The sequence below is a fragment of the Aegilops tauschii genome, chromosome 5 (assembly GCF_002575655.3).
Source record: "Aegilops tauschii subsp. strangulata cultivar AL8/78 chromosome 5, Aet v6.0, whole genome shotgun sequence".
Classification (NCBI taxonomy): domain Eukaryota; kingdom Viridiplantae; phylum Streptophyta; class Magnoliopsida; order Poales; family Poaceae; genus Aegilops; species Aegilops tauschii.
In genome coordinates this window covers 135,763,815-135,776,349 of record NC_053039.3, presented here as the reverse complement: position 1 = coordinate 135,776,349, position 12,535 = coordinate 135,763,815, and positions in this window count along the sequence as shown.

Sequence of the window (12,535 nt, the reverse complement as noted above, 5' to 3'; positions counted from 1 at the left end):
TGATAATATAACATCAAGAATACATAAAAAAACTTTTCGAAAGTCTCCAAAATCCTAAAAAGGAAGAGGTATGTGATACGGTAAGTAAACTGAATCTAAAAATTTATGATGGTGAGGTAATCATAATGTGATGCCGCCATGAATTTCTTGAGCGTCGGGTGCCCAAGATGACATTGTATGGCAGGTTCAGCGCTGCGACGTCCAAGAATATGCACTCCATTCAATAATTATCTTTGGTGTTGAAGGTGACCATCAAGGACACGTGCCCGATCGGCACAGTAATCTCTGGAGATAGCACCGAAGGATTTGTCAGCTCCAAGATCCCGAGGAACTTGCATCTTCTCAAATACTGCCGGGGGGTATTGAGGCCTCAACCCCCACCCACCAGCATTTTGGTGACCTTGATGTTGCAGATCATTGTGGAAACCACCAACGGAAGGTATCCCATGCCCATCGTGCTCCTACGGTGGTCTTTTTGGTTGAATGTGATCTGTGTTTCTGACCATCTGAGAGGCCGAGATGCCTCGATGCTCGGGGCATGACATTAACCTCTCATGCCAACAACTTAAATTGTTTGGCATAAAGTAGGCATGAAGGCGCCATTATGTCTGCACACTACGATCCTGAGACTTAGGAAAGCTGCCTCGAGTGCCGCAGGCCCTACCATAGATGTGTTCATGGTAGGAATGATGCTTTGTTCACCGCGTCAGCCTCCACGATCATCAGCGTGGCGCAAGAGGTGTTGGTTACCAAAGCTCTCCTTGTTGTCAAGGATTTTGCGAAGGTCTTTGACATTCTTCGGGACAAAAATGTTAATGGTGAAGTGAGGCTAACAACGAGGAGACCGTGATGGTGGGGAGCATTGATGGTGCCTACTCGGATGATACATGCCCTTGTGATGTGCGGGCTTCTTGTCGTCAGTTGGTGGTTTGCGATGTCTACTAGCCCGCTTATCTCTTGGAGCCAAGTATCCAAGGAAGACCCTTCCCTCACTTGAAGCAGAGGGTACTGGAGGAGGACCCTTTGCAGTGCAGACGCCTAGGTCAGGTTCTCCAGGTGTTTCTGATGAGGCATCGATGATCGAACGCTCGACAAAGGTAAACCTCTGGGCAGAGCGCCGCCTCCCGAAGGGGCCTCGCCAGCTATGCAGAGCTCTTTAGTTTGTGTGAATGAACACATAGCTAGGATAGCCAGTCTGAAAAGATTTCGAGCCTTAGCCCCCTACCTGTTGCACCAGATGTTGATGATACATTCGCTGATATCATGGACCATGGGGATCCCCATTATTTTCTCGGTGAGGGGCTAAAACACTTCTGAAATCTTCACACATGCACAAGTTTTTTTACCCAGGTTCGGGCCACCTAGATGGTGTAATACCCTACGCCCCGCTCTTGTTATTTTTTTAGTTGGTCGTACATCATGGATTACAATATGAACTACTTCCTTTACTTTTCCCTCTCCTTTTTCTCTAAGTGTTGGAACTAGTCTATTCACTCTCCTCGTCCCTCTCCTAGTTGGTTTTTCACCAGGTTGTGAACCCCTTCTATAGCCTCGATCCTTCCCTTATATAGTACACGATGGGCATTACAAAAAGGCCCAACACAGTTCTTTCCACAAATGATCATGCATGACCCGTCTTGCACAACCCATGTAGGCTCGTTAGTGGATTGGGTGGCGCATGCAGTTGGTGTTGATGGGTCGGTTCCTTCAGTGTGCACAACCCATTGGTCTCGTCTTGCAATGGTGGAGGGTCAAAGAGATGTGCTGCACCTAGGGTGGCAATAGTAAAAAAAGGCGCCTTAGTATTGTCACATCTCTAATGCGTAGTAGGCTATATCATTTTAGTTCGGGACAAACCGGTTTACTATTCAGGAAGAGCCATCATAACCTATCAGACATAGTTTATCATTGTCTCGTAGGCGTAGCTATTAATGTGCATGCTGGTCTTTAGGTCCTATAAAGAGATTAGAAACAACGGACCCAATCTTTGACTCTTTATTACCCGTTGAATTCCTCTCACGAATGTTCACTGGAAGGGTCATGGAGCTCAGGAGAGGTTAGTTACCCTGAAGGAAGGGGCCTGATCACCCCCAAGACTTCCTCGGGCTGCCTGCGCTCTGGAGCTCGGGGAGCCTGAGCTCTCGTATCTCTACCTCCTTGATCTTGAGTTATCCAACCAGGCCCATCTTTAGCAGGTGCAAGATACCATGTATTCCTCCATGCTAAAAGTGCGTCGTAGGGGTTCAGTTTTTGTGTTTGGCCCACGCATTGAAGATAACATGGTAGATAGTCTGGACAGCCATATTTCTCCCTCACATATGAACATGCTCGGACATTTGAAGGAGAAATGAGTTTTCATCTCGGACATTAATTATTTGTTTGATTCATTTATATGCATTGTAGCCCGTATCAACGCATAGACGTTCTACTAGTTGCCTATAGTTCGGATTCATTTTTCTTAATTTCATTTTTTTGAAGGATCCTTTTTCTTAATTTCATGAGAGGATTCCTACTATCTGATCTCGCATGTGACGCTCACTTCGTCACATAGTGGGGAGAATGCACAACACGCTCCATCATGGGCCACCCAAATTATAGATTTCCCGCTTTGTCTTACAAGGGCTCATCTTTCAACGATTTATCTTTCTTCCTAGTTTTGTTTGGTTTTGAGTTCATTCATCTGTCAATATTAAATTCATGAAAATTTCAAATTGTCTTTGTGCACATTTATTGTATTTCGTGAACATTACTTTAAATTTGTAAACATTTCTAAATTCATAAGCATTATTTGGAATAACATGAACAATTTTCGAATTAAATGAACACTTTTCAAATAGCAGATGCACATTAACAAAAAATGCATGAACACTTCTAGAAAATGTGTGGCATTTTAAAAATTGCAGGAACACTTTTTAAAGAAAGCTCATGATGTATGAAAAATGTTCTCCGTGTATTAAAAAATTCATTGTATATTTCAAAAATTGTTCATCTTGTAATAAAAATGGTCATTGTATGTTAGAAAGTAATTAACAATTTAATAAAAAGTAAAATATAATAAATCGTGTTATTAAATGAACAAAGTAAAAGAAAAAAAAAAGAAACATACACAAACCGCAATAAAAGGTAGTAAAAAACCGAAAAAAGAGAAATGATAAAAGTAAGAAGAAGAAAACGAGAATAAAAAATAAAAACAGCAAAACCTGAAAAACAACTAAAAATGAAATGTTTTTTAAACAAGAAAATCCAAGAGGAAACAAAAAAACCCACAACAAAATCGCTGAAATGAATTAACTAGATCGTTCCCTAGTTGGGTTGGCCCATCACATGCGTCTTGTGCGATTGGTTGCCTATCTACAACACAATGAGCGCCATGTATGATTTGCCCTGCTATCTCACGCTGTCTGTATCAGATAGTCGGGATGGCGGGCGAATCCTATTTAGGGCTCATTTGGTTGTTGACGAGGGAAAACCCAGGGTAGCAGACACCGGGAGAGATTTTTCCTATGCTCATGGGATCCCCTCTCACAATAGGGAGATATCCATGGTGCCATTTGGGCATCACGGGGAAGGGCAGGGAAGTTTGACAAAGATCGTGGGCATGAAGTTCCTCGCCTGTAGTCGATTTTAACAAATAATGCGTCACTGCTGGCAGGAGGGAGCAGACGAGGTCGTAGGCTTTGCTGCTCGAGAGAGGAAGGCGTTGGAGGAGGCGAGGGGATCCGCGAGATGAAGGAAGTTTGCTTTCGCACGATAGAGATGGGGTTTCGTCCCCGATGTCCGGAGCCGTGGATTCTCCCCCTGTGGATATGTCGTGGATTGGGCCAGGATATCCCCGTCCGATGGACTTCCAAACTGACTACCGAATAATCCGGGGTCCGATTGGCCGGTGCTTTCTCCGCCCAGGGATAAGGCCGGGATCCCGGGGGGAATCGGGGGAACCAAACTAGCCCTTAGCGTTGCAGGCGCCGGGTACTACTGTTTTCCGCAAACCGGCGCCAGTACACCACCTCGCACGCTGTTGTAAAAGTTATTCGTTTTCTTCCTTTTATCCTTTTTCAAATAATTTGTTTGGTTTTCTCTTTTGGCCTTTACTCTTCTTGCTTTTTGTTCTTTGTTTTTCTTTTGCTTTTTAAATTTTGTGACTTTTTTATAACCAATTGACTTTTCTTTTAAATTGATGAACTCTTTCCAAATTTAGTGAACTATTTTCAAAATCAATGAACTTTTTTCAGATGAAGTCATTTTCAATTTTGATGAACTTTTTTCAGATTTGACAAACTTTTTTCAAATCCAATGAACTTTTTTTCAAAGTCGATGAACTTTTTTCAAATTCATGAACTTTTTTCAGAATTGATGAACTTTATTTTCAAATTGGTGATTTTTTTTTCAAAAATTGGATGAACTTTTTTAAAATCGATGAACTTTTTTTGAATTCGATGAACTTTTTTTCAAACTCGATGAACTTATTTAAAAATCGATGAACCTTTTCCAATTTCTTGAAATTTTCTTAAAATTTGAAGAACTTATTTCAAAATCCATGAAGTTGTTTTCGAATTTATGTGTTCTTTTTTCAGATAATTTATATTGGGTATATGTAATGTTTCACTAAATCAAAACGATATGTAGCACGGTTTTCTTGTTGTAGACAACAAGGTTGCTTCGGTCTAGTGGTTAGTGTGGTTGGTTGGCAACAGTGCGATCCCATGTTTGAATCCCAGCAATCCCCTGTATCGATAACTTTTGGTGTCATTTTTTCTGCTTCGCGTTCGCTTTGAACGGGTCATTGGGCCGACCCACTCGCGTCCTATTCGAGCGCAAGGAGTGCGAACGGGCGCCTGCAGCGCCATATAGGAGCTCCCGGGATGGCGTACAGGGGTTGTAACCGTAGTCTCCCCTAGTTCCACTTCTGTTTCCAGAGATTATTGTTCCTTTTTTTATTTTTCCAAATTTGTTTGATTATGTATTTTTTCTTTTTTTTCTTATTCAAATTTTCAATAAAACAGATAGTAAAAATGTTCAAAATTCCAATGAAGCCGAATTTTTTTAAAGGATTCATGAATTTTTAAAAATGTTGTTGATTTTTTGTAGAAAAAATCCTAATTAATAGATGTTCGCTATCTTTAAAACTATTCATGAATATGAGCAGTGTTCACGGATTTTTAAGAAAATATTCATGAAGTTTAAAAAGGTAAAATAAGAAAAGGAATTAGAACAAAGAAAATACCTAAATAAAATCAGAGCAAACCAGAAAACATGAAGAAAATCCAACCGATAAACCAAGAAACATCCACATATATAAGATTAAAAAAGTCAGCTGCAAAACGCGTGCCCGTTGATCGATAATTTGATGCAGTGAGCGTTGTATAGGAAAAACCTTTTGAGGTTTATTCAGCATGCAATCCAAGTCTAAATAAACGCAATTGCTGGTCTGCTTGAGCTCCCCCGTGATCAATTCTAACCACCTATTCGCCTGTTGTTCTGATGTTTAAACACGCTGAGATGAGATGATTTTGTCCTTGATGTCTAAATCACCTCGCCAACATCGCCGCCGTCCTTCTCGTCGACAACCTGCCGGACGGCACTAATCCAAGCACTCCACACATGAGTATTTCATTCACAAGTCTCTTTTATCAAATCGCATCTCTTGCGATTCCCAGTAAAACTTACAGAAATATTAGCCGCATAGCCCACCTGTCTACGGCACAATTGCAGGTGAATATTTTCTAGTAGTTGCCGGAATTTTTTGGGCTGGTCGGCTGGACACATGGGAAAAAAGGATAGCCCGCGAGTATATTCCCTAACATCTTCATGGCGTTTAGCATTAGTCGTTGAATGAACGGTGAGCACAGGTTCAGAAGGCAGAGTCATTTTCCAAAAGATTTGTGGCCAGCTCTACAGTCATGACCGGCGGGCGTTGGCAGGAAGCGCCTTAGCCAATTTCCCCTCCAAAGAATATAATATTTCTTGGACTACAGTCTTGCCCGAGCTTAGTTTGTTTGTCGTCGGCGCTTGCAAAATTTCTTGTTCAAGAATTCCAAGGACAGTCGGGGTTGTAGCGGACTGGTGTTTTTAGACTTTATTATATTTAATCTAGATAACCAAGACTTGTCGTGGGACTACTTTTAAAATAAATTGATCTTAACAAAAAACAACCATGCACAAAAGAAAGTCCTCAAAGACTTGGGTGTTGAGAAAAATTGTAAAGAAGATGATGTTAGAAATATTATTAATTTTAATAGACTCGATAACACTTGTAGATTAAATTGTCTAGAGCAACTTAGTTGAAGGGTGAACGAGATTATGCCCAAAATCCGTGTTGCATCTCTTAAATCGTGCTTCAGCTTCTGGCTGGTGCTATGGCCCTGCTACTATATGCGCGTTTACACTGGCGGAGGACCCCAGTGGGCAAGGGCTGGCGGCCGCCATACCTTGTTTTAGTGCAAAAATATTTTTATACCTACATAGACTTCTCGGTTGGCTATGCTGTCTCTTGTCGCCGGAAACATCGCTAAAGTGAGATGCCGTTCGCTTGATGGGCCAGTCAGACATAGTTGGAGCACATACATGGCATCCAACGCAGAAGCAGTTGGCCCATTTGCACTTCTCACCTGGCTATGAACCGATCAAGATTACCCGCAAAAAAAAATGAACCGGTCGAGAGCCAAATAGAGACGCACACACACGCGACACGCAACAACCCTAGTACCTAGTGCACAACGGCGGCTGGCCAGGACGAGGGGTAGTTGCGGATGACGGCGGATGTGGCTTGGACGTGGGGCAAGTGGCACGGCTGGGCGCTCCCGCGCAGGGTGCAGTGGTGCATCAAGCGATCGAGACCTAGGCACACGGAGCGGCTGCAGCCTCACATCCTTCACGCCATGGACAGAAGATGGAGAGTAAAGGGAAGGGGATAGGTATTGAATATTATGGTTTTGCATTTGCATCAAAAAAGATTACTTCAGAGTTTGCCACACCTTTATTTTTTTCGTCCTCCGCCTCCGCACCTATACGTGTGTAACAGTAGCTTCGTCACCTTTTGTGATGTTATGCTGAGAACTCCGATGACCAATGAACGGTCCACCAGAGTTTCGGCTCGGATTTCGGTCATGAGTTTGTTGTTCGTACGTAGTGGTAACACTACATCGAATATTATACAGCTTTCTGCTGAATGTTTGTGTATCTGGTAAATATTAAGAACTAACCACAAAAGCTCGAAAGAGACAAATATCAAGATCCATAGTTCCCAAACTTAAGCCACAACGAAACTCTATGCATAACCAGTTATTTGGCATAATCACTTCACGTGACAACCAAAGTTTCAGCAAACAATGATTGAAACAAAGTGTTTGAGAGCCTTGAGAATGAGACATTCATGGTATGTTAAAGAGTACTCTAGAATCATGTTTGTCTCTATATACATTTCACTCCCTAATTTATTTTTTCATGGCTAAATCAAAGAAAAACTCTTCCGTGCATTCCCAGCAAGCAAGTATCAACTAGAAGAAATAGAATTAAGTGTTGCAAAGTTGTTTTATCTAGTAGAACAAAAACTTTCAGTTGATTATCTTTATTTCACTAACACTTGCATAATAACCATGCCACTTCTACAGCTGTGCTAAGTTTTTACGTCAAAAAGTGGAGGGCTATCTAGACTTACCGATTGTAAGTGAACCAAAATCTTCTCATTATTTCGGTCTCAAGAATTGAGTTCCTTATGATTCGGATTTCTCTTTATGTTGCTCAACTTTAAGCCTGGGGGAGTTGATGAGTGTTATTTTTACACTTCTCTAACCTGAGTTTAAACTGGTATATTTCATTAAAACTGAGATATTCGGTCCGATATTGCCATTAATGACTAATGAGTGCATTTTCAAAAATCTTTTCTTTATTTTGCTTCCACGGGAAATGGGCTACATATGGATGAAATCAAGTCAGAACAAGGAAAGGAGTAAATTAGGAGATAGAAGAAATCAAGTGGAGGCGCACCCGAAGAAATGGAGTAAAAGATGGCGGTCCATGCGATCCCGCCCGCTCGCATGAGCGATCGTATGGCGTGGAAACCGATGCTTCTTGTCCACTTGAACAAACTTTATAAGGGGGTTGAGGCCAAAATGTCAACATGGGAGCCGCAGAACCGCAAAACAGAGAATCATCTCCATCCCCTTCTTCATCAACCCTAGTCGCCGCAATTTCCCATCTCCATAGCCACCATCTCCATCTCCGCCATAGTTCTTCCTCCGCTAGTCATACTTGTAATCGGGTATCACGCACAACATCCATTGTAAGACATATTATCAATCAATCTACCTTCATGATGTGTTCTTCATGTGATCTGGTCCTCATGTGTGAGTAGTTCCGTAAGGTATGGGTTGAGGCATGAGCCTTGCAACCCGATGTATTTGTTGGAGGGATCAATGGGAGTGCTTTGAATTAACATCTCGTATGTGTGAAATAAAATTATTCCGTAGTTGTCTCTTTTCTCGTTCGCGTTCTTCATCCCTGCAGGTACCCAGGATCATGGATGATGAGCCATAGAGAGGCTAAGGGCAGGGAGACTGTGAAGTGTTATTCTGAACATCAGTGACAGAGGTTTATATGGTAACACGGATCCTATCTCTGGGGATTCAGGAGGTGTAGTCATTAAACGCCCAATGCTTTTGTCTTATTATTGCAATCTTAATTATCGAGGCAACCTTGAGAGATGTATAGGGTGTTCGGTTGGACAACTGACTCTTGATGCAGGGCGCGTGCTGGTCATGATGTAATTTGGACATATCCCCCACTTCAGTTCGTAACAAGCACATCTCGATGGGTGACTTCCAGTGCACAAATTAAGATCATATATTGCCCCTTCACACATATATGGTTGTAAGCATTAAGACCTCATACCCGTACCTATTTTTATTATAAGTGTTTCTAGTGCCAAGTTTGATTTACGATCTGATCAAAAGCTGGAATAATCCTTTAGCGAAAGATTGTGTGAGAGCCTAGCTTATGGGGCATCATCCTCCCATGGGTTCGATAACTCAGGGTCGCCTCTGGGGAGGAAAAGGCAAGAATCCTTTTATGCTCCATTTCCAGATCACTAAAGGAAGTAATCATGGGCCTCCAAGCACGGAGTTTTGTAGGACAGTAGCAATTTTCTCTTAAGTGGATGACCTAAGATTTATCAATCCATGGGAGGTGTAGATTGAAGATGGTTCTGTCTCAAATAGCCCTGCTCAAATACAAGAAATCTGTAACATCCCAAATTTTCAATTTGAAATGTTATACATAGATCATCATTGCATAGCATATTTTATTGCATTTTGGCAAATCCTCGATAAATCCTAAGCAACTCAAGGACCCTCGGAGAGAGTTGGGGATTTTCCCGATTTATCATATTTGATTTTCATCAAATAATAAAACGAGGATTTTGGTTTTAATTATTTTCTCTCCGGAAAAATATTTCACATTAAAATAAATGAGAGGAGAAAATATGACTTCTCCAAAACAATTGAAATATTGGAGGAAAAATATTAAAATCATATATTGGATTTTATTCGGATTTTATTTGCAATTTTAATTGCATTAAAAAAATTGCACGTTTTCAAAACTGCATTTTTGTGTCAAAAAAATGTTCACCTTGTTCTAATTATTTTAATTAGACGGGGAAAATTTGCTTTATCATTTTTGGATTTTTATTTATTTTTCTGTGATTTTTTTTAGATTCGGCGGATTTTTTTTTTAAAACATCGCGCCGTCTCCCTCGCGCGCACGCCTGCGCCGCCGCCGAGTCCGAGGCGAGCACGCCATCGCCGCCGCCTTGCCCCCTCCTCCAAGCAGCCCCCCCCTCTTATATACCCGCCGACGCCGCCGCCTCCCTCACCCCGAGCCCCGCCCCAAGCCGCCGCCGCCTGAGCCCGCAGCGCCGCCACCCGCAGCTCGCCGCCCGCTCGCCGCTCGCCGCCGCCAACGCCGCCCCTCGCCGCCGCCCGAGCCCCGCCACCCCGCCGCCCTCGCCGACCCCGCCGGAGCCCCAAGCCGCCCCGCCGGAGCCCGTCCCGACGAGGTACCGAGCCGCCGCCGCCCTTGCCGGTTTTATGAAAGAAAAAAAAACCGTTCGTTTTTTTTTTCTAAACCCTAGATCGGTTTACTTGTCTTCGATTTTATTATTTAGTGAACGTTCACCGATCCGTTCGTTTTAATGAACGTGTTCGTCGGTTTTTCGCTGTTAACGAAGGTCCGTTCTTTAACCGTTCGTCAGTTTTCTTTTTCGTCGGATTTTTCCGCGATTATTCCAGATCTCGATTTCAGATCAGATCATCGTTTTCGTTTAACTTTTCGCTCGTTTATCGGAATCAGGCGATTCAAGCGCCTAGAGTTTCGTCTCGAAATTCTCTTTCCGTTTAACCTAGATCCAGATTAGTAAACGAAGCTTGTTTCTTTCGCCGTTTGACTTTTGTTGCTTCGTTCGAGTTGATTCTTTTTGCAAACCGGAGTTCTTAAGTTGAACTTTCTGGTTGGATCTTTTATTCGAGTTTTACATGTGCATTAGATGAGTACTTATTGTTTGCTTGTTTGTTTGCGATAGAGTACCCGGAGTGCGCCGCTTGTTACTTCGAATCTCTAGGTTTCGCGGATCATCAGCAAGGCAAGTAACACTTTGATCATACTTTTCCATACCCAGTTTTTTTGCACTAGATCAATCCTCAAACATTGCATGGTTAGGATCTAATTAAACTGTGGGTATTGGGATGTAGTTGAGGTAGTACCTATTACCTGTGTTATTTATCAAACCTTTGGGAGTTACTTCTACGTTTGCTCTTATATTGCCATGCTATGCTCGTAGACGTGGATTGGGTTTGAGAGATTTTCATGACAGATGAGAGATTGTTAATTAATGGTTTACTTAAGGTGGCCAGTAAAACTCACATCTGGGTGGATTGAGGCACCTGGGGAACCCAGTGCTGCCTGTATTTTTGGATATCCCGGGGTACCCCTGTGATCATCCTATGGACCGCCACCCAGGGTCAAGGGGATCATAAGATTATTCATGCTAGAAACTTCCATGTGCAGCCACAAGCTATTATGGGCTCTAGCATAGTTGAGTAGGTTACATGATCTCTTGAAGAGGTGGGCTAGCAGATGTAGGGGAAAGTAGGTGTAACTGTCCATCCGGAGTAAAGGGTGAATGTTTCTGAAAGACTGTGTCTCGGTCATCCGTTTCTCAAACATCATGCAGTGCGAGAATCAAGCGGAGGCGATCGAGTCTTGTGGGGAAAAGTGCACAAACCTCTACAGAGTGTACAAACTAATCATGGTTAGCCGTGTCCCCGGTTATGGACAACTTGAGTATCTAGTACCTGGATTATCATGTGAATCTCATCACCATGTTACTTTAATTAATTTTGTTGGGTTAATGATGACACTTAATTGGGATTGAGTTGGAGGTTCCTTCTCAATGTTTAACAACCACCATGATAGTTAAACATAACTTATTCCTTTGCAGTAGGGAAAAATTGGCTTTTCGCAAAACTGTACCATAGAGCTTTCCACTAGCCATATATGCATGTAGTATAGCATTATTATGTTCATTATTCTCTATGTGTTATATTGCCAGCATATTCCATGTGCTGACCCATTTTCGGGCTGCAACGTTTCATGTTGCAGACTTTTCAGACGACGAGTAAGGTGCCTTAGGTCGTGGTCTTATACTCAGTGATGCCGTTGGAGTTGATGGACTCACTTATCTTCCAAGTCTTCCGCTGTTATCGTATTTAGATGGCCTTAAGCCATATATATCATACTTATTCTCTTTTGAGATATTCGATGTAATAAGTGTGTGATTGCTACTCTATTATAAATCCTCCATTTGTACTGTGCGTGTCAGCATTACTGATCCAGGGATGACACTGGTGCACAGCAGCACAGACTATTTGAGGTCTGGTCACTACAAAGGTGGTATCAGAGCACACGCTGACTGTAGGACACGACCACTAAGCTTAAGCCCTAGAACACTTCTCTCTTCTCATTTCTGACCCCTCTCCACTTTCTACTCTTTTAGGAATGGCGGATGCAAGGAGCAAGTTCATGCAACCAGATGAAGACACGCCTTTTGGACGACACTTGAAGGAAGTCACTAAGTACTTGAACATAGGAATACCAAGCATCATCGGAACCTACAACGCCACATTACCCGAAGAGGAGAGCTGGAAGATTCAAGTTCATGTTCCAGGAAGGACGTTTGTGCCAGTTACTGAGCCAATAAAATTGGTTTTTGAAGCACCAACCTGGAGTTTAGGGAAGAGCATGGCCGCCCACATCGCTATGGGACGCATTGGAGAAGTCTACCACAGGGAGCTTAAGGATACTATTTATCAGATTTGTGGACGCCGAGACGAGCAATGGGAGATGATCAGAACCAAGAAGGATGGATCAATTGCAGCTTTCATCCAGGAGCAAAACCAACACATTCGTCGCCAGGAGAACCAGATGTGCTCAGACAAGGAAGATCTGAAGAAGGCATAGACGAAAATCAAGGAGCTGGAGGAAG